The 25108-nt window shown below is 44.8% G+C and overlaps 1 protein-coding gene and 1 pseudogene across 2 annotated transcripts in view; both read left to right on the forward strand.

The window, feature by feature from the left end:
- The window catches only part of Shroom3 (shroom family member 3), a 266607-nt gene that overhangs the window by 57410 nt on the left and 184089 nt on the right, over nucleotides 1-25108 (forward strand). The window lies entirely within an intron of this gene.
- Nucleotides 23661-24482, forward strand: LOC126506290 (40S ribosomal protein S3a-like; annotated as a pseudogene).

Below are 25108 nucleotides of genomic sequence, written 5' to 3' on the forward strand. Positions count from 1 at the left end.
ACAGGTGATAGATGGGTAGGTGCTGGAGGCTGAATGTTATTGGGGAATAACCGCTAATGCAGTGGCTTTTGGAGAATTGAAAATATTAGGTAGTCATGATAATTATACCACTCTGTGAATATAATAAAATCCCTTGACTTGTACAGTTTAGAAAGTGTAAATTTTATGGAATGCAAATTAAATTTTGTGGTATTTGAGTTATATCTTATTAAAATGCAAAGCATAAACCTTATTCTAGACATAGTTCATGGTCTGAGTTTGTAGCTGCATGGAAAAGCTAGCATGCAGGAGGTCTCGGGTTCCTCGTGTCCACATGCTTGTACACACACACATACACATGCACACACACCATATACAATATAATCCAGTTATTCAGTCACAGTTATAGGTGAAGTGTGGTGAGGGAGAAGAAGACAAAGATGGGAGAGAAAAACCTTGACTCAGAAAGAACGGAAGTGAAAGAAGAGAAGGGGACTGGTTCATGGAGCCTGGTGGCCCAGGTTTGACCCCCAGGACCCACGTGGTGGAAGGAGTGAACCAACTCCTCTGACCTTGACACAGGTAGACCACGGTCCACGTCCACCTCCCCCACATACAAAATAAAGAAAAGCAATTTAAAACTAAGTGCAGGTGACTATAAGATGGCTCAGCAGGTCAAGGCTGCTGCCACCAAGTCTGATGCCTGAGGAGCTGGGTACCCAGGACCCATGTGGAGGAAGGAGAGAATGGCCTCTTAGAAGTTGTTCCCTGACTTCCACCACCACAGACAAAGTCAAAATATAATGGAGATGTTTTAAGAGGGGAGAAAAAGAGAGAGATTGATTCCATGATTTTTAAAACACACAATGTCCCCCGGAGGCCCGAATCTACCATTACAGCCGATCCCAAGTGTGGAACCTGTGGGCCCAGTATGCACAGCTCCACCACCTGAAGCTCTCTTGGTGGCTTCTCAGGGGTCTAATCGACTCATCCCTTTATAGAGAATATGCTAGAAACATGTTTTAGCTTCCCCCTCACCCCGGGACCTGGTCTCATGTATCCCAGGTTGGCCTCAAACTCTGTGCAGATGAGTGTGACCTTGAATTTCTGACCCTCCCGCCTCTGCCGTTCCAGTACTGACAAGAGGGCACTCAGTGCTGAGGGCTAACCCCAGGATTTATGTATACTAAATGTACTCTTACCAACGGAACCACAAAACTCATTTTATCCATGAAATTGAGGAATCTCTCCTGCGTGCCTCACTGGGAGATTTGTGGAGGGCCTGTTTGGGGACGTTTGGGTTAGACAGGAGTCTGCTTGTTTGTCATTTTACAAATTTCTGAACTATGGGTTCCGGTCTGCTAATTCCAGATCAATGAGAACTGACGTCTGTTAGTAGAGAGAGGGGAAAGACCCGGTGTTTGCAGATTTGGACCCTGAGCCAGGACACGTCACCAGGTGACTCTAGGTCACCTGTGTAGATGGAGCAGAGCCCCTTGTCAGCCCTGTCACTGGGGCACTGAGTACAGTCAATGATGTAGGGATGGCACGGGAACTCTTCCTTATGAGGTAAATGCTAAGAATCAATTGTGCTAAATTCTCTTAATTCACATTTTATTAGCGCAGAGGAAGTTTTAAATCGAGAGACTTAAAGATAGTGCAGCAGGTAAACACGCCTGCCTCCAAAATCGACAGGTTGCGTGGAGTCCCCAGAGCCAGGCTGTGGATGGAGAGAACTCCTACGCGCGTCCTTTGACCTCCACAGGGGCTCTGCAACACGTGTGCCCATACGCAAATAAGAAACAATTGTAATTTAAAGATTAAAAATAAATAAAATGAGAGAGTTACATAAATTGTAAATTAATGTCTACTCAGTCCTCGGAAATCGTGGGGTTATTATGTAGGAGTGGGGTGTTCTGAGTAAGAAATAAGACCTCAACTCTTAGGAATCATTATGAAATATCAAATTGTCCTATATTCTGATATGTAAAAGAGAGGTGCCTTGGGATGTCTACATCTTAAGACATCCAGAATCTTCTGTGACCACCTTCCTGGGGACAGGGACTATAACTGTTCGTCTATATGATGTTCACCCCATATCAGCCCCTGTACCAAATATCCCCTTAGCTTAGTGTGCTGTTGTTGATGGAGCCTTTTCAATGGCTTTGAAACGGAAGCAAAGAGCAGAAAGGTCTCGTTAAGGCGTAGGGTTTTCCTTCATGTTCTCTTCTTGCCTCCCTCCTTCCCCCTTCCACTAAATCATCAGTGTGATTGAAAGGCCAGGACTGGTTCTTCATGGTCAGCAGTACTCTGGGGAGCTTGACTGAAAGTAACTTTTTCTAAGCCTGTGCTCTAGCAAGAGCCAGACCAGGCATCCAAGTCCATTTCTGTGGGTTCTCATTTGCTAGAGAACATCGGGATTGGTACAGGGCCTTGAGGGCTATAGTCAAATCCCTTTTGTTATTAGTGAGGCAAACTCACTCAAACTGGGAGGGTTCACAGCGGGACACAAAGGTCAAAGAGATCGTGGACAGCAAAGATCACAGGATCTGGGGCAAAGGTGAAGCTAAGAACCCACTGTCCGTTTCTCCATACCACGTCTCTCTGCTGGCTATCTTTTTGTGCCCACAGACTGGGAACAAGGCTGCCAAGCTCCAGATATAGCACGCCCTCTAACGGAACTGAGAGGGATGACTCTGGTTGGCTCTGCCTAGGCCGTAGGCCCACCTGTATGACTAGTGTGGTACTAGGATTTCCAGTGGCCTCTGAGAGCTTCTGGCTGCAGAGAGGAGGAGTGGTGACGTCAGTGAGGGCTGCCTGTTCTCAGAAAGGAGCCTGCCGGGTGAGCAGAGTACATTTCCAGGGGCTGGAAGTTAAATCGTCTTAAAGAGTGAAATGAGAGACGGTAGATGGCTAAGAAGCCCGTTTGGCTTCCAGGTGTTCTGAGCTCTTTTCCTTCCAGTTCCTTCGATCGCTGAAGTGTCTTGAGTAGCTGGGAGCAAGAGAAGACACAGACAACACAGCAATGTGGAGGCCACACTCCTGGGAGCCCAGGCTCCTGCTCACTGACGTCCTGAAAGGACCACATGAATTTCCCCCTGTCCTTGTCTCTCAAGAAATAAGCATATTTTCACACTGAGAGAGAATTCACACACACACACACACACACACACACACACACACACATGTTATTGTTTAAGTCCCACCTAATGCCTTCATCTGTGCTAAATCAGAGGCCTAGAGGGACAGGAACTCGGCCTACAGAGAGGCAGGTGCTGAAGAGGGGCCTCCTAGGAGAGTATCCAGGGCTGTATGACTGTGTGTGATTTTATCATACACAGTGATTTACAGCTGAAATCCCTATAACTGGTCCCATGCTTTTCGTACGGGCATCTGAGCATGGTGTGGAGTGAAATCCCGTTGCTGAATCTCTTGCCTTCTCGTGGCTGTGGGCAGACCTGGAAGGACGCCTAACAGAGGCATGCAGGGGACAGCACTGCAGATGCTTACATTTGCTTTCAACATCTCAAATTTAATCATTCACCAAACTGTGGTCGAGGGGTTGATTAATGTAGTTTATTATGGACTGTATTTCTTTGGGCCATCTAACTGAAATGCCCAGCTAGTTCTTAAATCTCAAAGAACTATTCAATAGTGAGATTGAATATTCCAGTCCCCTGGGATGTCTACACCCAAAGCAAGCCTTTGATCTACAGATAACTCTATTAAAATTATGTTTCCTATATATGGATCTTAAATCTAGATTCCTATAATTTATACTTCTTGATATTATAACTACTTCCCGGGTCAAAGAGAAGACATCTAATCTCTCTGTCTCTTGGCAGCGTTTCAAGACTTTGAAGAGCCCAAGCGTGTCTCTACAAGTCTTGCTTAGTTTTTACAAACTGTTGATGATGAAGATGTTAATAATGATAGCAACACTAGTAGTAGTCAACACTATTGGGTGTACAGTCAGATGTGTGCCCTCGGCTCCTGCTTCTGTGCCCTGCCTATCTGCCTGTTGCCGCGTTCCCTGCCATGATGGTCATGGATTGATTCTCTTACTGAAACTGTAAGCAAACCCCCAATTAAAGGTTATAAGTTGCCTTGGTTATGGTGTCTCTTCACAGCAACAGAAGAATAACTAAGATATATAGCATCAGGCTATTGGAAGACTAGATGGCATTAACAGAACTGTACAAAATAGAAAAATGTAATTCATGGGCAGACAACACGGATGTATCAACTGAATTCCATTCTGAGAGATGTGGAGCTTGCCTGGTTCATATGTAGAGGCAAATCTTCCAGCAATGGTGTTACTAGAGAAGGCCCAGAAAAATATGGTGCCAAATATTGGCTCACACTAGAAGGTTCTGCTGTAGACTATGATATGCTAGGTGTTATTCTAATCAATATATATTTATATAAGTTTAAAGCTCTGGGGTTTTAAGAGGTCTGACGGGGAGAAAGAGGATGGGTAGAAAACAGATACACAGGTTTCAGAAATACGTTATAATGCTGCCTTTACAGGCATATTAGCTAGTCCTAGAAACTGCTCTGAGCTGCTAGAACCTAAATAAAATATCTTGAAACAAAAATATAGGCTGGGCGGTAGTGGCGCACGCCTTTAATCCCAGCACTCGGGAGGCAGGGGCAGGCGGATCTCTGTGAGTTCAAGACCAGCCTGGTCTACAAGACCTAGTTCCAGGATAGGCTTCAAAACTATGGAGAAACCCTGTCTCAAAAAACCAAAAAAAAAAAAAAAAAAAAAAGTATATTGCCATCTTGCTAACTGGGTCCTGAAATCACAGTTGAATGCCGCGCAAGCTAGGGCCTCTGCTGACGTAAGTTTCAAATTTCATACAGAATGTGAACTTTGTAGAGGTGGAGATGACACCGTCCCTGCACCCTGGGGATGTGATCAATAAGAAGTAATGAGCCAGGTATTGGTGGCACACACCTTTAATTCCAGCACTCAGGAGGCAGAGGCAGGTGCATCTCTGAGTTTGAGGTCAGCCTGGTCTACAGAGCAAGTTCCAGGACAGCCAGGGTTACACAGCAAAACCCTGCCTCAAAAAAAAAAAAAAAAAAAAAAAAGGAGGAGAAAAAGAAGGAAGAGGAAGAGAAAGAAAGTTGAACATGCTATCCAACTTAAGTCTTTTGGTTTCAATACAGTAATTCATGCCTCTCTTTTATCTACTTATTCAAGCATCAGTAAAGGACTTACAAGCCTAGTAAGTATTGTTACATTCCTTTGCTCTAAAGAACCTACCACCAATGGGTGTTGGTAATCAACTCACATGTAAGTGCTTTCTGGTGTGATGTACTAAGAAAGGATGTGTCTTCGTTACTATCACTGTGAAGAGATGCCATAACCAAAGCAACTTATAAAAGAAAGTATTTAATTGGGGACTTGCTTACAGTTTCATAGGGTGAGTCCATGATCATCATGGCAGGGAGCTTGGCAGCGACAGGCATGGGTGATGGAGCAATAGCTGAAAGTTGACATCGGACCCACGAGTTGGAGACAGAGAGAGAGAGACAGACAGACAGACAAAGAGAGAGAGAGATCAACAAACAAACTAGGCCTGCCACAGGCTTTTGAAACCTCAAAATCCACCTCCAATGACATATGTCCTACAATAAAGCCACACCTCCTAATCTTCCCCAAACAGTTCCACCAATTTGGGAAGCAAACGTTCAAATATTTGAGCCTTTGGGGGCCATTCTCATTCAGTCCACCACAGGATGGTGTCACCTTTGTGATTTGGGCTAGCTACTTTGTGGCAACTTTGACACAAGCTAGAGTTGTTGAAGAGCAAGGAGTCTTAATTGAGAAAACGCTCCAATAAGATCTGACTGTGGGCAAGACTGTTGGGTGTTTTCTTAATTAGTGATTGATGGGGGATTAGTGATTGATGAAAAGTCCACAATGTTCATTGGACCATTCCTTTTCAAAGACTTAAAATATTTTTTAAAAAATACTTCAAAATAAAAATTGAAAAAAAAACGTAATAAGAAAGAAAAACATTCCTTTGCCCTTAGGCTGTCAGTGTTTAGGCTGTCAGGGCATTGTGCAGGTCTGTGTTGGGGGCAAGCAGTGCCGGCACAGCTTAAGTAAGTTAGAGCAAGTTTCCACGAAGAGTGGCAGCCAGTAGATGACTCTTCAGGGCCGTGGAGGAATCAGCTGCCAGGGTGAGACTCGTCTGGGGAGCTGCCATGCTCGGTGCAGACGACAGGACTGGAAACTGTAGAAAGGCAGGCAGCGTTCTGCAGGGAAGCCTGGCTTTTACCATGAACACCAGTGGGCTGTGGAACTTTAGGGGATCTATGGCCTGGACAAATGGTTGCTTGAGGGCTGGGGATGGAAAAGCTTGAAGATACGTGACTATAAAGTGGGTGGAGCAAAGGAGCAAGCCAGATGTGAAGCAAGACTAAGGAGGGGAGAGACAGGGCAGCCGTTAGTGGGGACCAGAGGGGTACAGGCATCTTTGCTTTTATCTGAAGAGAGAGCGTGTATACCCAGGAGGAGCGTATATCAGTCTGATGTGTAACTTAGTAGGAAACGCTGTCGGAGGACTGGAGTGATCACCACAGAGCATCCATGGTGGATGAAGCAAGTCCTTCAGCACTCAGGGCCCAGAGCTGAATGGAAAGAGCCCCATCTTCGTGGAGATGATGAGGCAGAATCTACTGAAGAGAAGACATAGGGAACCTCAGACATTTTGGGCCTTGGTGAGAGCCAAGGGAGAGGTGGGCCAGGCAGGGTAAAATCCAGGGAAGTCTGCTTGGGCAGCACAGGAACAAGCAGATGAGCCAGCCAAAAAGAGGTCACATCACAAGGAATCCCCAAGCCGAGAGGATCGCCAGTGGCTGGGATGTGGAGATGGAGGACCTAAGTCATATGGGCTCTCTGGACTGGAATCCTCCTGTAATTAATGAAACAGTACTCCCCACTGGATGCACCTGCGTAGGAGGGTGTCTGGTTTCAGGACCAACCCTCCCAAGAGCAGCTGCTGGGACTGTGTAGCCAGAGCTGCTGGGGAACAGGTGTCCCTGCCACTCCTTGTTCCTGGGTGCATGGGCAGCTCCTGAGAGGTTGGGTTCTGAAAAAAAGAGAACATCCCTCAGCTATATATTGGAAGTCTGAGGCTAGCCTGGGATGCAGGAGACCTTGTATCAGAAAATGTAAAATTTAAAAATAATTTTAAAGGTAGAATGTGCGGGAGCAGGGGTACCACCAGAGATCTCATGTGCCCTTTACCTTACGGTTCAATCTTGCAGAATTATAGAACCATTCTGAAGCCCGGAATTTGATGCCGGCACAATGCACACGGGTAGCACATGCAGCACCAGCCAGCACACAGGACTGTCACTTACAGCAAATGTGCCCCTCACGCTACAGCTGTGCCGTGGACTCCCTCCCTCCCATCCCATCCCCAACCCTCACCACCACCGTTCTGTCTTCTCTTTCCAATTTTGACATTTTTAAGATTGTTGTGCAAATATTCCTTTAGATTGCTGAGGGATATGTTACGGTGTGAGTGTCAACTGTTTGTTTGACCACTGAGCTTTTGAGGGACATCTTGGTTGTTCACAGTTTGCTCACGGTTACTAACACAGCTGGTGCCAGACTTGGTGGTTCACTCTTTTAATCCCTGCACTTGGGAGGCGTGGGCAGGGACATCTCTAAGCTCTAGGACAGACAACTTGATCTATATAGCAAGTTCCAGGCCATCTATTGCTATCTACATGTGTGTGTATGTGTGTGTATCTGTTATCATATGCATTTTTGAACAAATGATTATGTGCGCATGAGTTTCCATCCCTCTGAGGTGAATATCCAGGAGTATAGTTGCTGGATCATAGAGTAAGTATTGTTTAATTTTCGAAGAAACTACCAAACTATTTCTAGAGTGACTGTAATTTTAAGTTTATGCCATTAATGTGAGAGGCCAGGTTTCTCCCATATTTGCCAGCCTTTGATTTAATTAAAATAAAAGTTTTTATTTTAATTTTTCTAGCAGGAATGTAATAGCATCCCAGTATGGTTTTAATTTGCATTTACCCAGTGGCCAATGCCGTTGAATCGATGAAGACAAATATGTTTTCATGTGTTTATTTTTTTTCATAATAAATCCTTCACACTTTTGGTCCATTTTCTAATAGGACTGTTGTCTTTTTAAGATTTATTTTTACTTTATTTTACGTGTATGGGAGTTTTGTTTGCATCTGTGTCTCTGCACCATGTGTATGTCTGGTGCCTAAGGAGGCCATAAGAGGGCGTCAGATCCCCTGGGACTGGAGTAACAGATGGTTGTGAGCTGCTCATGTGGAGCTGGGAATCGAACCCAGATCCTGTAGAAAAGCAGACTAGCATAGACAGTCCTGGCTGTCCTGGAACTCACTATGCAGACCAGGGTGGTCTTGAACTTGCAGAGACCCACCTGCCTCTGCCTCCCAAGTGCTGGCATAGAAGGAGTATGCCACTGCACCTGACTTCATAGCAGCCAGTGCTCTTAGCCACCGAGCCATCATTCTAGCCTGTGATTGTTTTCTTAATGTAGTGTGTAGTTGCTTTGTCTTGTCTTCTTTGAGATAGGGTCTTACAGTGTAGCCAGACTGGCCTTGAACTTGCTGTATAGCGCAACTGGACCTCAGGAGCAGCTGCCGCCTTTGTCTCCTGAGTGCTGGGGTTACAAGTGTGTACCAGCTACAAGCGCTTTCTCCAGAATCATTCTAAGCTCTGTCAGGTGCTGATTCCAAGCCCATTATTATTTCAACATGGATGTGAGCCAGATCTTTCATTAATCAACACAGTCATGCCCCAGCCCCAAATCACAGTGGAGACAGTTTTTCTGATTCCCCCCTTCTCAGCTGTTTTCTGAGTCTTGCACAGTGCTTATATCCCCCAGAGCAGCCTGGGTCTGTGTCCAAGCCTATTCCTGATCTCATGATGCTTTGTCAGTTGCATGCATGCTTCAGGAATTAGATGCTTTCCCTGGACCCACATGTATTATGAAGTAAAATATAAAAGCTAGGTAGTTCCTGTGCCCTCATCCCAATCCCCCCCCTCTACTGCAGCAACCAGTGTGATGTGTCTCTTATCCTGAGTAAACAGAAAAGAGGATGTGGGGGGTTGAATGACAATGTCTCCCATAGGCTCATATATTTGAATGCTTGGTCCCTAGTTGGTGGAACTATTTGGGAAGGCTTAGGAGGTGTGGCCTCCTTGGAGGAAGTATGTCATGGGGGTAGCTTTTGCTGTTTCAAAAGCCCACGCCATTCCTAGTTAGCTCTCTCTGCCTCCTTCTTGTGCATAAGGATGTGAACTCTCAGCTACTGCTCTGGCACCATGCCTGCCAACCCCATGCCATGCTCCCCACCAGTATGGTCATGGACTCACCCTCTGGGTCTGCAAGCTTCCGTAAGTCCTTCTATAAGTTGCCTTGGTCATGGTGCCTTATCACGGCAATAAAAGAAGTAACTAAGACAGAAGTGAACCCTGGAAACATGGCCCTCTGAAAATCATGGTTGCCTTTAAACATCACCAGGCAAGAAACTATCCAAGTGTGGGAGAGACGGCCTCAGTGGGGACTATCAGGTGTACTGCCCACCAGGAGAGTAGCCTCGCTGGGGCATCAGCGGCTCTGGGCATTTATTTTTAACTGCCACATCATAACGTAAATGCTTGCCCTTTAATAAGGGCACCGGCTTATTCTGAACTCTGGTCAGAGAGATTACCGGAAGAGCCCAGGAGTGGCATGAAGCAAAAGCCTGGGCCAGAGCTGCCAGCTGAGATACCCTCGACAGAGCAAGCGGTTGTTCTGAGCCGCGTGCACTGTTTGCGTCACCTGGGCATGAGCTACCGGCTGTGGAATCTAAGGAATGGATTGTTCTCTTGGAGTCACCCCATATTCCTGAATAATAGGAGCACACATTCTTGGTTTTCTGTGAGAGCTAATGAGGACGGCTCTGCCCAGCTGAACAAAAGCAAGGCGCAGAGCAGCTGCCCGCCCACCCGCTGATCTGCCTTTCTCTCCTGGCTTTCTCCTTCTCCTGTTCTCACTTAACCCTGGGGGAGAAAGAAGGGGACAGAGAACAGAGAAAAGATAGACCTACGCTCCAGGGGTCATTAGAAGTGGGACCCCACAGTTGGAGGATAAATATGAAGTATGCAGATGTAGCAGGCTAGGAGTCTCATGCCCTGCTCCTGTCCCTTCCTCCTCCCTTTCTTATCTTCTTTTCCTTTAGACTGGGTCTGTGTATCCATACCTGTCCTCAAGCTTTCTGTGCAGCTAAGGAAGACACCTTCAGTTCTGATCCTCCCGCCTCCACCTCCAGAGTGCTGGGATCGTCTGTCCTGTGCCACCATACCTGGTTTATGTAGTGTGGGGCATGCAATCCTAGGCTTGACGCAGGCTGGGCAATCAGTCTACCGGCTGGGTTACATACCCAGCCCAGAACTTTCTTTTATTTCAGTATTGACTTTTCCTCCGTGAGTAGCTTTCTAGAACAAAACACTGAAGGATGAGGTCACTGTTTTGAGGTGAGGTCATCTGTTTACATGTAGGAGCTGAGAAAGCTGCCTTCTCTAAATATAACATTTGGGGGTTTCCCCCCTGCATAGAATTAAAAAGGAACAACAACTCCAGTGGCTGAGATAACACAAGACCTTGACTAATTCAGCTCTGAACCACTCAGAGGTAAAGGAGCCAGGGTTGCTTTGATTTAGGACATTTCCAGCCTCGCTTTGCCCTGTGTGGTATCAATGTCAACCTAAGGCCGGCTCTGAGTTTCAGTGTCACCTCCCAACAGCAGCCAGTTCTTCCCATGACTCCTGAGAGGGTCACAGGGCTGCTGGTGGCCTAGAAGTGGACAGGGAAGCGGCAAGGGCTCGTTGGCTGAGGCCTGTCTTTCTGAGCCAGGTTCTGCAGGAGGTGGCGGGATTGCTCTGTTGATTTGGGCATCGTGAGTGTTCCTGGCGAAGGGACTGCAGACAGACGCAGGGGTGGGGGGTGGGGGGAGATCGCTGAAGAGTCATCACTGTGGTCCTCTAACAGGTCAGTCCCACCTCCTGAGCTGAAGACAGAACCTGTAAGCGCGGGAGAACTTAATAACTCATTCCGAAAGGTGAGACAAAGGATGTGTGTAGCTGATTTACCACAGAATATGTAAACATGGGCATGAATAAACTTGTACAATTCCAAATGTCAGGGGAGCTAAGACGTCATTCAGTTTATCTGTGACTGGACTGGATTCACTCAGAAGCCCCGACTCCTATTTACTGATAGAAAACTTCTTTTCTGATTGAAAATAGATCCGATTACTTCTTGTTTAAAACTGATATTTTGTGAGTAAATTCTTAGTCAACCCAAATTTTTCCTTTTCTTCCCATTCATGGTTCTGCAGGTCCTTGGGTAAGACTGTGACATCAGAGGATATGAAGATCCTCCTGTGAGGAAGTCTCTCTCTCCCTTGTTTTTGTTTATTTGTTTTCGAAATAGGGTTTCTCAGTGTGTGGCACTGGCCACCCTGGAATTTGTTCTATAGCCCAGGCTGGCCTTGAGCTCACAGAGGTACACCTGCTTCTGCCTCCCAAATGCTGGGATTAAAGGTGTGTGCTACCACCACCTGGCTCCAGGAAGTCTCTTTTATTGGCTCTCACTTTAGAGTCTGTCCTCATGGTGTGGGAGGTCCTTTTGTCTATGTGTTGCTTTTATTGGTTAATGAATAAAGAAACTACCTTGGCCTATTAATAGGGCAGAACTTAGGTAGATGGGGAGAAAGAAGGGTGGAGTCAGGGAGTTGCTATGGAGCAGCTGCCCGGAGATAGATGTGCTGAAACTTTGCTGGTAGGCCACAACCTCATGGTGATATACAGATTACTAGAAATGGGTTAAACTAAAGCCAATAAGATGCTAGAGCTAATGGGCCAAGCAGTGATTTAATGGATACAGTTTCTGTGTGATTATTTCGGATCTAAGCTAGCCGGGCAGCCAGGATGAATAAGCGGGCCCTCCTCCAACACCCCCAGCTAATGTTCACAGTCTCACACTGCTTTCAGCTCCCAGTCCAAAGTCCATCAGAGAGTTCTCAATCCCCTGGTAATTTCTCAGTCAACAAGGAGGATGTCGGGAACCATGGAGAGACCTTGGGTGCTCTTCTGTGGAAAGCATGGCTATGGAGAAGCATGGGCTGGAGTTGTCTGTCGAGTCCATCATGCACTGTCCACTGTTATTCTCTCAGCCACTCAGACTGACTTGCAGCACCATGAGAATATTTCCTTACAGAATTTCCAGTGGGGAGTTGAGGCCCAAGCCCTATTCTGAGTCTCTCGAACCCAGCTGAAGTTTCGATTGCTTCTACCCCTGGTGTTTGGCCCTTGGAGCAACCCTCCTTATTCTTTCACTCTCCTTCATTATACTCTTGCATTCAGTCCACTCGATCAGTTTTTGGTGTTGTTCTTTTTTAAATTTTTAAGACAGGGTTTCTCTGTGTAACCCTGGTTATCCTGGCACTTGCTCTGTAGGCCAGGTGGGAATTCATCTGCTTCTCTGCCTCCTGAGTGCTGGGATCAAAGGTGTGCACCACCACTTCCCAGCTTCTATCAAAGATTTAATAACCACACACACACACACACACACACACACACACACACACACACCTTCTATTTAGTATGGAAAGAGGTCTTATATAATTTTATGTTCTTTAGCGTTTCTTAGTTGTGGCAAAACCAAATTTTACCTTTTAGTATTTCACTCTAGGATGAACAACATTGACTGAAGTCATGTGACTTGGAATTAATTGTTCTACTTTGACAATACAACAAAAGTTTCCTAGAAATTGAAGAATGTGTTTACTCAGTACTTCGTATCTCAATGAATTTTGGGTCAGCACAGTCCATTTGGGCCAATCGATCCCTTGATTATGTTATGGTCAGAATCCGGTATTCTGACAGGCTCAGGTTCAGAGCACTTGGTCCCCAGCTTGTGGTGATATTTTGAAGATTGTAGAGTCCTTGGGAAGTAGGGCCCACCTGATGGAAGTAATTCACTAGGGACAGAGCAATGAGGTTATAGCCATTGCCCCTGTTCATGGCCTGTTTCCTTTGCTTCCTGGTTCATTCTAGGTAAACAGCAGGGATCTAAGACTATGTAAATCTTTTCCAATAAAAAAAATGAGATCCCCTGGACCAAAAATAGATCTTTCCTCCAAGAAGCTGTTTCTATCAATTGTTTGGTTACAGTAAGGTAAAAAGTAATTAATGCGGAAAATTGATACCAGAGGTGACCCCTGTGAAAACCTACCTGGTTCCCTGGGGAAATATGACGTCTGGAGCTGTGAACAAGCCCTAGGACACAGTAAGCAGAACTTAATGGGGAATCCTGGAGGGAGTTTGAAAAATAAGAATGCCAAGAGAATCTGGGCAGTGGAGACAACTTCTGATGTTCCAGATAGGAATAAAGACTTTATTGAAAGCTCAACAAGAAGAGTTGCATGACATTCTAGCAAAGAATACAGCAATGTTCTTCCCATGTCCTGAAATTTTCATTGAAGCCAAATGCAAAAGTTATGGGATAATTAATTTGACTGAATAAATTTCATGAGTGTTGGCGGAGGCCGCTGGTTCATTCCCAGCTGCCCAGACTCAAAATAATCACACAGAAACTATATTATTTGCAATACTGTTTGGCCAATCCTTAAGCATATTTCTGGCTCACTCTTATATGTTAAGTTAACCCATTTCTATTAATCTGTGTATCACTACATGGCTGTGGCTTACCAGCAAGGTTCTGGTGCATCTGTCTCTGGCCAAGGCTACATGGCTTCTCACTGACTCAGCCTTCTCCCTCCCAGCATTCAGTTCAGTCTTACCCACCTAGCTCTCTCTGTTGTACCTTATCAAAGACCAAAGCAGCTTCTTTATTCATTAGCCAATAAAAGCAACACATATACAGAAGGACCTCCCACACCACATGAGAGCATAGCACATGGGCTGTGGCATGATTGTTACTTGCTGCTTTTAGGCAGATTTATAGAGAAAAATAAAGGCAGAGAGCAGAAAGATGTGAAAAACAAACACTTGAACCAGGAAAGGAGTGATTGATGCAGGACTACCAAGATCACTCAGAGTGAAAGTGTTCCCATGTAGCCCTGACGACCCCAGTTTGATCCTCATAACCCACATTTATAAAAAGCTATGATGTGGTCTGAACGAGAGTGGCTGCCACAGGCTCATGTATTTACGAGTAGTCCCCAGGTGGTGGGTTCTTTAGGAAGGATTAGAAGGGTTAGAAGGATTAAAAGGTGTGTGCCCTTGCTGGAGGAGGTGTCGACCAGATGTGGAACCAGCCCAAAAGAGAGAAATACGTTGCAGTCAGCAAAGCTGGAAGAAAAGAACCATCTAAGTTCTTTGTAACCGGACAGAAAGATACAGGATTTCAAGTTTACTGTATTGGTTTTTTTAATCTTGATTTGGTCCAGTATTTCCTCACTATGCCCATCCCTTTGGAATGGTAATGCATAGTCAATGCCATTGTGTGTTGGGAGTATGTGATCTGCTTTTTTTATTTTGATTTTTTCAGGAGATTAGAGTTAAGAGATTGCCTTTCATCTCAGAAAAGACTTTGGACTTTTAAGGAGTCTTGAGACTGTGAAAGGCTATGGGAACTTTGAAGTTGGACTGAATGCATTTTCACTATGATATGGCTACAAGCCTACAGGGGTCACAGTGTGGAGAATGGGGGTCAGACTGGAATGAAAATGCCCCCCTCAGGGGCTCATATAGTTACATGTGTGGTCCCTAGTTGGTGAACTGTTTGGGAGGTGTGGCCTTGTTGGAAGAAATGTGTCACTAGAGGTGGACTTTCAAAAGCCCAAGCCAGGCATGGTGCTCTCACTCTCTCTCTGTCTCTCTCTGTCTCTCTCTCTCTCTGTCTCTCTCTCTCTCTCTCTCTCTCTCTCTCTCTCTCTCTCTCTCTCTCTGCCTGCTGCCTGTGAATTCACATATAGAATTCTCAGCTACTTATCCAGGACCATATCTGCCTGCACGCCACCATGCTCCCCATCATGAGGATAACAGACTACACCTCTGAAACTGGAAGACAGCCCCAAATAAATGCTTTCTTGTATAAGAGTTGCCATGGTCATGGTATCTCTTCATAGCAACAGAACACTGATGAGGACAGGCATGAACCACCATCCTCTTTGCAATAGTTATTGAAAAGATTAGCATGATTAAAAAGCTTTTCAAAACTTGTACTGAGACCATAGGAACAGTGCCTTAAGGATGAGCTATTTCCTGCTGAAGGCTCCAGTAAGAAACAGAAGAGCCAAAGTGGTGCCCTGCTGGAAAGGGGCTGCTCGAGACAGCTCGGTTCAGGGAGGGGCTGGAGAGACTGCTCGGCAGAGGAAACCAGGTTCAATTCCCAGAACCCACCTGTGACCCACAACCATCTATAATGCCAGGCACAGGAGATCTGATATCTTCATCTGGTTTCCATGGACATGTGCTGCTCAGACCTATGTGCAGGCAAAGCACTGGTGTAGATCAGCTTTGGAGCAGTTTGTAGCCTGTAGATGATTTCTGGATGGTGTCTAGCTTCCCCTCAGGAGGCTTAGGCTGTTGATTGACCGGAGTGCTCATCAGGAGTCCATTTGACCTTTGAGAAGTGGATCCAAATCTTAGGATTTCATTGGCTAGATGAAGCTTACCTTATCATTGTTTATAATATATATCAAAATCCACACTGTGGAAAAGTAGCTAACAGGTATACTTATATATTTATATATGATATGTTTATTTTATATATATATATTTATAACTGGTTGATTACTAAGAGCAGTCTTTGCAAAGCAAGTTTGGGAGTTACATCTGAACCTGTTGATCCTTTAATATGAAGCCTGTTAGCAAGGCAAATCTGCCACAGCTTGACTTTCAATCCTTCGGGGTCTTCATTCTTCATAGGCTTGTACCGCAGGTCAGTGATTACCTTAGGGGATGCCACGCAAGCAGGTGGTATAGGAAAATGTGCGTGGCTGCCTTTCGCTTAGATCATTGTTTTTTCTAGGCATAAGTGACAAACACAAGGTAGAGAGTGTAAACCCAGGGAAAGGGTCTGTCTCTAGGTAATAGCACAGGTCACAAGAGAGTTTCAGCTCACACCTCTGTGCTTCCCTTACACGGATTATGCAGCAGTGAGGACCAGGTTAACAAGCGCCCCAGCCCAGAAGCTTCTCCCTGTACCATTGTCACATGGAACAGGAGCTAGCATGCTCTGGGGACCTGGCACTGCGTAGCTGGTGTTTGGAAGAGGGGGACTTCGCATATATGAAAGGAAAATTTACTGAGGAGTGCACTCAATTTCCCATATTAACCTGGGGCACTGTGACAACCTATGTTTCCGGAGTAGTGACCAATAGCAGTACTGTTTGCTTGGCTTTGCAGTTTCTACTTTCAGTATTCTGAATGTAGCATTTGTTGGGGTTTTTATATAATATATGTACAGGATTTTTTATTAAAACATTAGCCAAACAGTGACCTTGAAATAATTATTTTGGGGGACACTTGAAAATTCGATCCTGGGACATAGCTCAAGTGGTCAGGCATGGATTTAATGAATTTAACATTTGCAAGACCCTGCTCAATATCTTGCATCAAAAAAGTAAGTAAACATGAACTAATATAACCAGGAGAATTCTTGTTATCCTAGCCACTTGGGAGGGTGGGATTGTTTAGGAGTTTAAGAGTAGTCTGGGCAACACAGAAAGAAACTTTGCCTTGAATAAAACAAAACCAGACATAGATCAGAAGTTCAAGGTCACTAAATAGCAAGTTTGAAGCCAATGTGAGGTACATAAAACCATGTCTCCCCCCACCACCACCAAAGAAGAGCATACCCTGTGGAGGTATTTGTGAAGATTTTACAATTGCCTGCAGATAATGTAATGAAATCCTGTCGCATAAAAAATGTTCTCTTTGAGGAAACAGTTAGCAAATGAATCTCACGCAAAACTCTTTCTAAACTGACACTGTATGCAGACTTTCCCTTGAGTGCGTGGTGCAGTGGTTTATAGACGTGCTGGATCCGAGTGTGGTGCAGTGGTTTATAGACATGCTGGATCCGAGTGTGGTGCAGTGGTTTATAGACATGCTGGATCCGAGTGTGGTGCAGTGGTTTATAGATGTGCTGGATCCGAGTGTGGTGCAGTGGTTTATAGACGTGCTGGATCCGAGTGTGGTGCAGTGGTTTATAGATGTGCTAGATCTGAGTGTGGTGCAGTGGTTTATAGACGTGCTGGATCCGAGTGTGGTGCAGTGGTTTATAGACGTGCTGGATCCGAGTGTGGTGAAGTGGTTTTTAGACGTGTTGGATCCGAGTGTGGTGAAGTGGTTTATAGACGTGCTGGATCCGAGTGTGGTGAAGTGGTTTTTAGACGTGCCAGGAGACTTGATCCTTTGCTCTCCATGAAACTGCCGTAGCATGCAGGAGATGAGACATCCCAGCTTTCTCATCTGTCAGTCATAATTAGATTTTCCTCGTGGGGATTAAATGCAGATCCCCGCAAGGCGTTCAGCGTGGCACTTAGTAAACGGCTCCCAACTGGCAGGCTGTGTCTGCAGGCCCTCACAGTCCCCCTCAGCCATCTAATCTGGTCCACATGTGGGGAACACGTTTGAATGTGAGTCACCTCCCCCTCCAGGGCACGAAAGGAAGGCCGAGAGCCATGAGCAAGACCATCAAACAATCTGCTCTTTCCAGGAAGGCCAGGCCATCCTAGATGGACTGTGATGGCCTTTGGGGCAAACTCCAGCACGGTCTGCCAATTTAATCTTGAAGGCTTCCTGCCTTTTGCAGTAAGTAGCTGGGAAAATATGCACCCTTCAGTTCCTCTTCCCTTGAGAATAATATAAATCCCCTAAACTTGTGACCCTGCTATACTCCGTGTCTGATAAAAATGAAGAGGTTGAGATGGTTATGATTTTTATACATGTAACCTGTCTTGAGAAACAACCCCATGGCAGTTTATTCCCTATTCTACGCTAACTGGGGACAGAAGCATTAGGGTCAGATAGGTGCTAAGACTATTAACAAAAGGCAGAAGTCTATCTTACATTGAAATGGTTAGAGACTATAGAGATGGCTCAACAGTAAAGAGTTCAGCTGCTCTTACAGAGGACCCAGGTTCAATTCCCAGCACCCACATGGTGGCTCACAACCATCTGTTAAGTCTTGTTTCAGGGATCTGGCACCCTCTTCTGGCCTCTATTGGTACTAGAGATGAACATGTTGCTTAGACATACATGCAGGCAAAACACCCATACAAATACATTTTTTTAATGTCAAAAGAAATGTTTAATTGTAATGGACTTGTAATTTAATTGTAATGTTTAATTTAATGCACTTAAAAATGGAAGATGGTCTAGGGGCGTCCCAGAGACACTCAATGGTGGTTGTCTCATTCAATAAAAACCAAACTTTCATGTTTCCAGACATTCCCTTTGGTTTCGAGCAGCTCATCAGCTCCATGGCAAAAGACAGAGCCAAAGAATCTCTTGGCCAGTTACACATCATCTTACAGAATGCTGTTGTCCTAAATCAGGGATGAATTTAGGAAGATAGAGAATATTTAAAACATACCCACCCTGCTAATTTTTTGTATTAAAAAAGTACAATCTTGTAAAATAAGTACATCAAAGTCTACCTTTTAATTGCTTGGACATGAAAAACAGCACGCAGGACCCAGTGTAGAGGCACACACCTTTAATCTCACACTTGGGAGGCAAAGGCAGGTGGATCTCTGTAGGTCTGAGGTCAGCCTAGACCACAGAGTGAGTTCTAAACCAGCCAAGGCTGTGCAATGAGACTCCATCTCAAAAGAAAAGAAAAATCACAAACAAATATTATTTACTCTTCTTTTAGTTTGGACGCATTATGGGCTGCAGGTGCGTGAGGGTCTGCACGAAGGGCAGAAGTCAGTCTTAAATGTTCCGTAGTTACTATTCACCTTGGATTCTCTTGAGATGGGGTAGCTCACTGGCCTGAATCCCAAGTGGATTCACAAACTTAGTTAAGCGCAATGTCAGGCAAAAGCCAGTTGCTCAATAAGTGTTGGTTATTGTCCTTGGCAACAGAGTGATGTAGCGTCCTTTAGACTTATTCAAAGGAATAGAAAGTTAGCAGAAGAGTGATGTCCTGAGGGAGACAATGGTGGCACACCAAACAACAAATACATGTCATTGTCACCCAGCCCCGGAAGTGGTCAGCATGCTTGGCTCGCAGTTTTTCACCATGATCACAAGAAAAATGCACTGTGTGACGGTGTCCGGCACTGTGGTGGCACCCAGCACCATGGCAGAGTCCAGCACTCTTCCCATTGCCGTCCAGAAGCTCACCCCACAGGCTGTGCTTCTCCATCTTCAAGGCAATAGGAGACGGATGTTTGGAAAGTGAGAAGGCCAAGCTACAGTATCCCTCCTATCTGGTCTCAGTGTGGGTCCTGGGGCTTACTTCCAGCCAGCTGTGGAGTTGTTGCTGTGGTTTGGAGCTCCCTGACCTGCTATGCAGCCAGTTCTGTCTGCCTATTCTGCCAGAGAGGATAATTTGATTTCCTGCAGTTACTCTGTCTGGTAAAGGACAACACTCAACCTTCCCACCCTGGCAAGAAAAGAATCCCGGGGTATTTAGTGAGCGTTCCAGATGAACCACAAGACTGTGGTAGGCCCTGAGTATCCGACAAATGACTCCAGCGTCCCTGCCCTGGAGGAATTCGGTCTGGTTGAGAAGACAGACACACAAGTGAAGAATGTGAAAGAGTCACCCACAGCTCCTCCCGTTCTCAGTCTTTGAGCCTGAGTGAGTGGGAGCCTGGAAGGGAAGGTTTTTAAAGAGGTTACAGTGTAATGAAGTTGAGAATACAGACACTGGGGGCTGGGGAGGTGGTTAAGCGGGTAAGTAGTCTGGCCATTACACCCCAAACCTCAGCAGACAACACAAGGCGCTCCTTTATTGAGCTGATATAATATGCATAGAAAACCAACTAACAACAGAAACTGGTCTTTCACCCCTCGTTAACGGACACTTAGCAGCCAACCCATCCTCATAAAGTAGCGGGGAGTGTGTCTGGAGCTGGCAAGAGGTTGTATCCCTCTCTCACACAGCACCAAATTTCAGCTGATTAAGGTATTTGGGCCACAAATTCCACACAGGAAAAAGCAAATCAGAGTTCCAGGGGTTCAGGGGAGAAGAACAGGTCAGAAAAGAAGGAAGAAATGGCAAGCTGATAAAGATGATAGGTGTGGGGGGTGGGGACACCCCAGCAGCTGAGAAAGACCCGGAGCTACAGCTCATATGAGGGGGGGTCTCAAAGTACAGGTTTCAAAATGTTTGGGCCACCCAGTGCGGAGTTTGGGGAAAGGTACTCTTAAGTAAGGTCACTGCGCAATTACTTTCCTCTCATTCTCTCGCTGGCAGAGCCCTCCTGGTGCCTCCTTAATGGCGAAGAGAAGCTGCTGATAAGCATCAGCTCGCAGGGCCACTTGATGGAATTTTTATCTTGCAAAAAGTAGGTCCTGGATGATGAGTTGAGAGATTGCCAGGAATCCCTGGAATCTAATTAAATCTCAGTTGAAAACATAAAGGTTCCATTTTAGAGTCATGGGTGGGGGGTTGTATTGAATCCTTTACTCTGGCAAATGTCTGAGTTGTTTAACAGTCATGCATTCTTAGCTTGCTGTCAATTAAATGTGAGGTTGGGAACCTGTGATGCGATGGCTCAAGCGTGGTTTTGAGGGTATCTTGATTATTTTACGCAATATTTTTTATTGTGTTCCAGATCCTCCCCACATCCCTACCCACCCAACTTCATGTTCTCTTTCTCTCAGAAAAACTGAACAACAACAAAACCCCCAAAAATAATTTTAAAAAATTAAAAATAGGAAAGCATAAAAAGACCACCAAACAGGGGATTCATTGACCAGCTCCTCCTGGTCGTCATTGGGGTTTGCGCTGAGGTGTAGTTGGTGCACAGGGACACACCATTGGAGAAAACTGGTTTTCACTTTCCCTTCGTTATCATTGCAGATAGCCCATGGCTGGTGTTTGGTTTAGACATGGACTGATCTTGTATGGGCTGCTGTAATCTCTCGTGAGCATCAGTCCTGTTGTGTCTGGAAGATGTCTGTTTCCATGGAGTCATCCTTCACCTCCGGCTCTAACAGCCTTCCCACTTCCTCTTCTGCTCAGACTCCTGAGCCCTGAGGGGAGGAGTTTAATGAAGACATTCCATTTGGGACTGAGTGCTTGAAAGTCTCTCTCAAATAATCACGCAGAAGTTAAATTAATTACAACACTGTTTGGCTGAGGGCTCAGGCGTATTTCTAGCTAGCTCTTATACCTTAATTCAACCCATTTCTATTTTTCTGTGTATCACCATGAAGCTGTGGCTTACCAGTAAGGTTCTGGCACCTTTCTCCTTCAGCAGCTAGATGGCATCTTCCTGACTCTGCCTCCTTTCCTTCTCTATCTCTGCTTGGATTTCCCACCTTGCTATATTCTGCCCTGCCATAGGCCAAAACAGCTTCTTTATTAACCAATGGTAATAAAACATATTCATAGCATACAGAGGGGAGTCCCACATCATCAAGAAGCTTCCCTTGATGAGAGTTGAGTGATATACTGATCTATGGATATAGCAATATGTCATTAGGAGTCATTTTATTACTATGTTCATTTATCATCATCATCATAATAATAATAATAAGTTTTTCTCTAGGTCCCTAACCTACTAGTCTCAGGTTCTTGACTACTTAGCAGTGCCAGGTATGAGTTCCATTTCATGGAGTGGGCCTTAAATCCAACCAAAAAATGGTTGGTTATACCCATAATGTTTGTGTCACTATTGCACCAGGATACCCTGCAGGCAGGATGCTGTTATAGGTTACAGGATTTGTAGCTGGGTGATCTTGGTTATTTTTCTCCTCTGGTAGTGTGTAGAATACCTTCCAATACCACAAGCGCTAGTCAGTAGGGAGTGAAGCTTCTAGTTGGGCGCCAGCTTGGTTTTTCCATATTCTATGACATGAGTAAGTGGTCTTCAGCAATATGGCCTTACCACCAGGTTGTGGAGATTAATCAATAACCCTGGAAATAACCTATGGTATTTGGGGGAGGGGATCTATGGTAATTTGGCTAATGACTCAAAATGTAACCCATTCCTTGCACCGGAGGGGGTTCTGCTCAATGACATACAATGTCTAGTTGGGGCTTTGTCTCCCTCATTATATGGTGACTCCATTTAAATTCCTGTGTGTGTTGTGTAAGGTTCTGTAGTACTGGGTTTCCATATGGTTTTGTAGTGTTAGTTGTGAAGGTAGTTTTTTTTTAAATTTATTTTGTTTGTATGTCTGTCTGTCTGTCTGTCTGTCCGTCTGTGTCTGTGTATGTCCATGTAGGATAGACACATATATAAAAATGTTCTCAGATGCCTGACAAGAGTATCAGATTTACTAGAGTTGAAGTCAGAGGTGATTGTTTGCTTCCCGGCACCCATATCAGGAGGCGAACTCCAGCCCTCTACAGGAACAGCAAATGCTTTGAATCATTGAGCAATCTCTGTAGCCCTTGGGTAGATTTTTCATTAAACACTTAGCAATTACTAAAGATTAAAAAAAATCATGACTTCAATCTTATTCTGTGCCCCAGTTATCTATAAAATAAATGTAATTATCCTTACCTCATGAGTTGTAAGAACTAAGCCAAAATAAGAGGTTCCTGGCCTTAGGAGAACTTCCAAGTTTGAATGTGTTTCTCCTCCCTCCTCTCTGTTACTCCAGTTCCCAGCTCACCTTACCACTGCCATTCTCTGGAAGGTCTCAAGGAAGCAGTGAGGCTAGTGTAAAGAAACCCGGAGTAGGCAATGTAGGAAAAGAGGTTACAGAGACAGAGAGACTGTGGTCGGCCTAGGAGGGAAGGGAAGATGTGTGTTTAAACCCAAAAGTTCAAGACCAACCTGGACTATACAGTGAAGTAAATTCATGAGCTTATAAGTGGATTAAGAACTACTAGATGGTTCTTTACTTATTTTAGATTTAAAAATATATTTAGATTTTAAAATATATTTTAAAAAATTGAATTGCATGTGTATTTGTCTAACTATGCATGGGCATGTGCTCCTGAGTGCAGGTGTTTACAGGAATCAGGTGTCAGATCCCCTGGGGCTGGAGTTACTGGCCAGTGTGAGCTGCCTGATTGTGGTGCTGGGAACCAAACTCTAGAAGAGCAGCGTGTACTCTCAAGCAATATATTTCTCTGACTCCTAGGTGTTTTTTTCAAGACAGTGTGGGCATCTATTGGGTAAAAAAAGCTGCTGAGGTGGTATCTGTAAGAATCAGAGCTTGCCTTCCACTTACCAGCCAGAGTAGTTATAGGGTAGAAAGGGCTACAGGAAGTGAGACTGAAAAGCTGCCCCCTTTTCCTGACCCAAGACTGACAGTTGCTTGGAGTGAACAAGTGTGGTGAGCAATGAGTAAAGGAATGTCACGTGACCAGTATAAAACCTGCATTTCCTTATTATCCTAAACAGTTGGTAATAATTATTTCAAAGACTAGAAATTGGCATTACATTGTTAAATGAGTTATATAGGTACAATACCTTGAACAAGAGTAGAAATGTATGTACAGCCCTTTTGGCTCCCTGAGCAGCACCATGGCGGTCGGCAAGAACAAGCGGCTGACGAAAGGCGGCAAGAAGGGAGCTAAGAAGAAAGTGGTTGATCCATTTTCGAAAAAAGATTGGTATGATGTGAAAGCCCCGGCCATGTTCAATATTAGAAACATTGGGAAGACACTAGTCACGAGGACTCAAGGAACCAAAATTGCATCCGATGGCCTCAAGGGTCCTGTGTTTGAAGTGAGCCTTGCTGATCTCCAAAACGATGAAGTTGCATTTAGAAAATTCAAGCTAATCACTGAGGATGTTCAGGGCAAAAACTGTCTGACTAACTTCCACGGCATGGATCTTACCCGGGACAAAATGTGTTCCATGGTCAAAAAGTGGCAGACCATGATTGAAGCTCACGTTGATGTCAAGACAACCGATGGTTATTTGCTTCTACTCTTCTGTGTTGGTTTCACTAAAAAACGCAACAATCAGATCCGCAAGACCTCATATGCACAGCACCAGCAGGTCCGCCAGATCCGGAAGAAGATGATGGAGATCATGACCCGAGAGGTGCAGACAAATGACTTGAAGGAAGTGGTTAATAAACTGATTCCAGACAGCATTGGGAAAGACATAGAAAAGGCTTACCAGTCCATTTATCCACTTCATGATGTCTTCGTTAGGAAAGTAAAAATGCTGAAGAAACCCAAGTTTGAATTGGGAAGACTCATGGAGCTCCATGTGAAGGTGGTAGTTCTGGAAAAACTACTGGTGATGAGACAGGTGCTAAGGTTGAACGAGCCGATGGATATGAACCACCAGTCCAAGAATCTGTGTGAAATACAGATTTTTAATAGTGACAAAGTCTTATTTGTGAAAAAAAAAAGAAATGTATGTACAGTATGTTCTAAAAAAATTAATCTCAACATACAAAATTTGTATACAATATACAAAAGTCCAGTCCAATATAAAACATTTAAGACTAGTAGTTGCTTTTTAAAAATAGATTTAATAATCTACCTTTGCATCTTATCTATATCCTCCCTTTTTTCTTTTCAGAGTAAATTAAATAATCTACCCTTTTATCCTAATACATCTATAGTCCTTTTTTTCTTTTCAAGTTTAGCTTTTTCATGACCATTACCAATAATAACTTATAACTAATGCCCTAAGCAATGACAAACATCTATACTCCATTGAACAACCAAAGACCACCCACCCCACCTCTAAGTGTAGCCTATGACAGCTAAGCATCAAACTGGCCCTCATTGTTTCCACTCTCAAACACTGTCTCTATTTGTTAAAAGGACGCCTGTTTTGGAGTTGGATGGGAGGGTCAGGATGGATTTTTACTTCAGCTTTGCATTTAAATTTTGGCTCTGCTATTTATAACTTTGTCAACCTGAGAAAGATTGAGTGGTGTCCATGGGAGGAGGTGTGTGTTAAAGTCAAGTGGACCCATGAG

This window comes from Alexandromys fortis, unplaced genomic scaffold (assembly GCF_014885135.2).
Source record: "Alexandromys fortis isolate MF-2015 unplaced genomic scaffold, M_Fortis_MF-2015_v1.1 scaffold_0, whole genome shotgun sequence".
Taxonomy (NCBI): domain Eukaryota; kingdom Metazoa; phylum Chordata; class Mammalia; order Rodentia; family Cricetidae; genus Alexandromys; species Alexandromys fortis.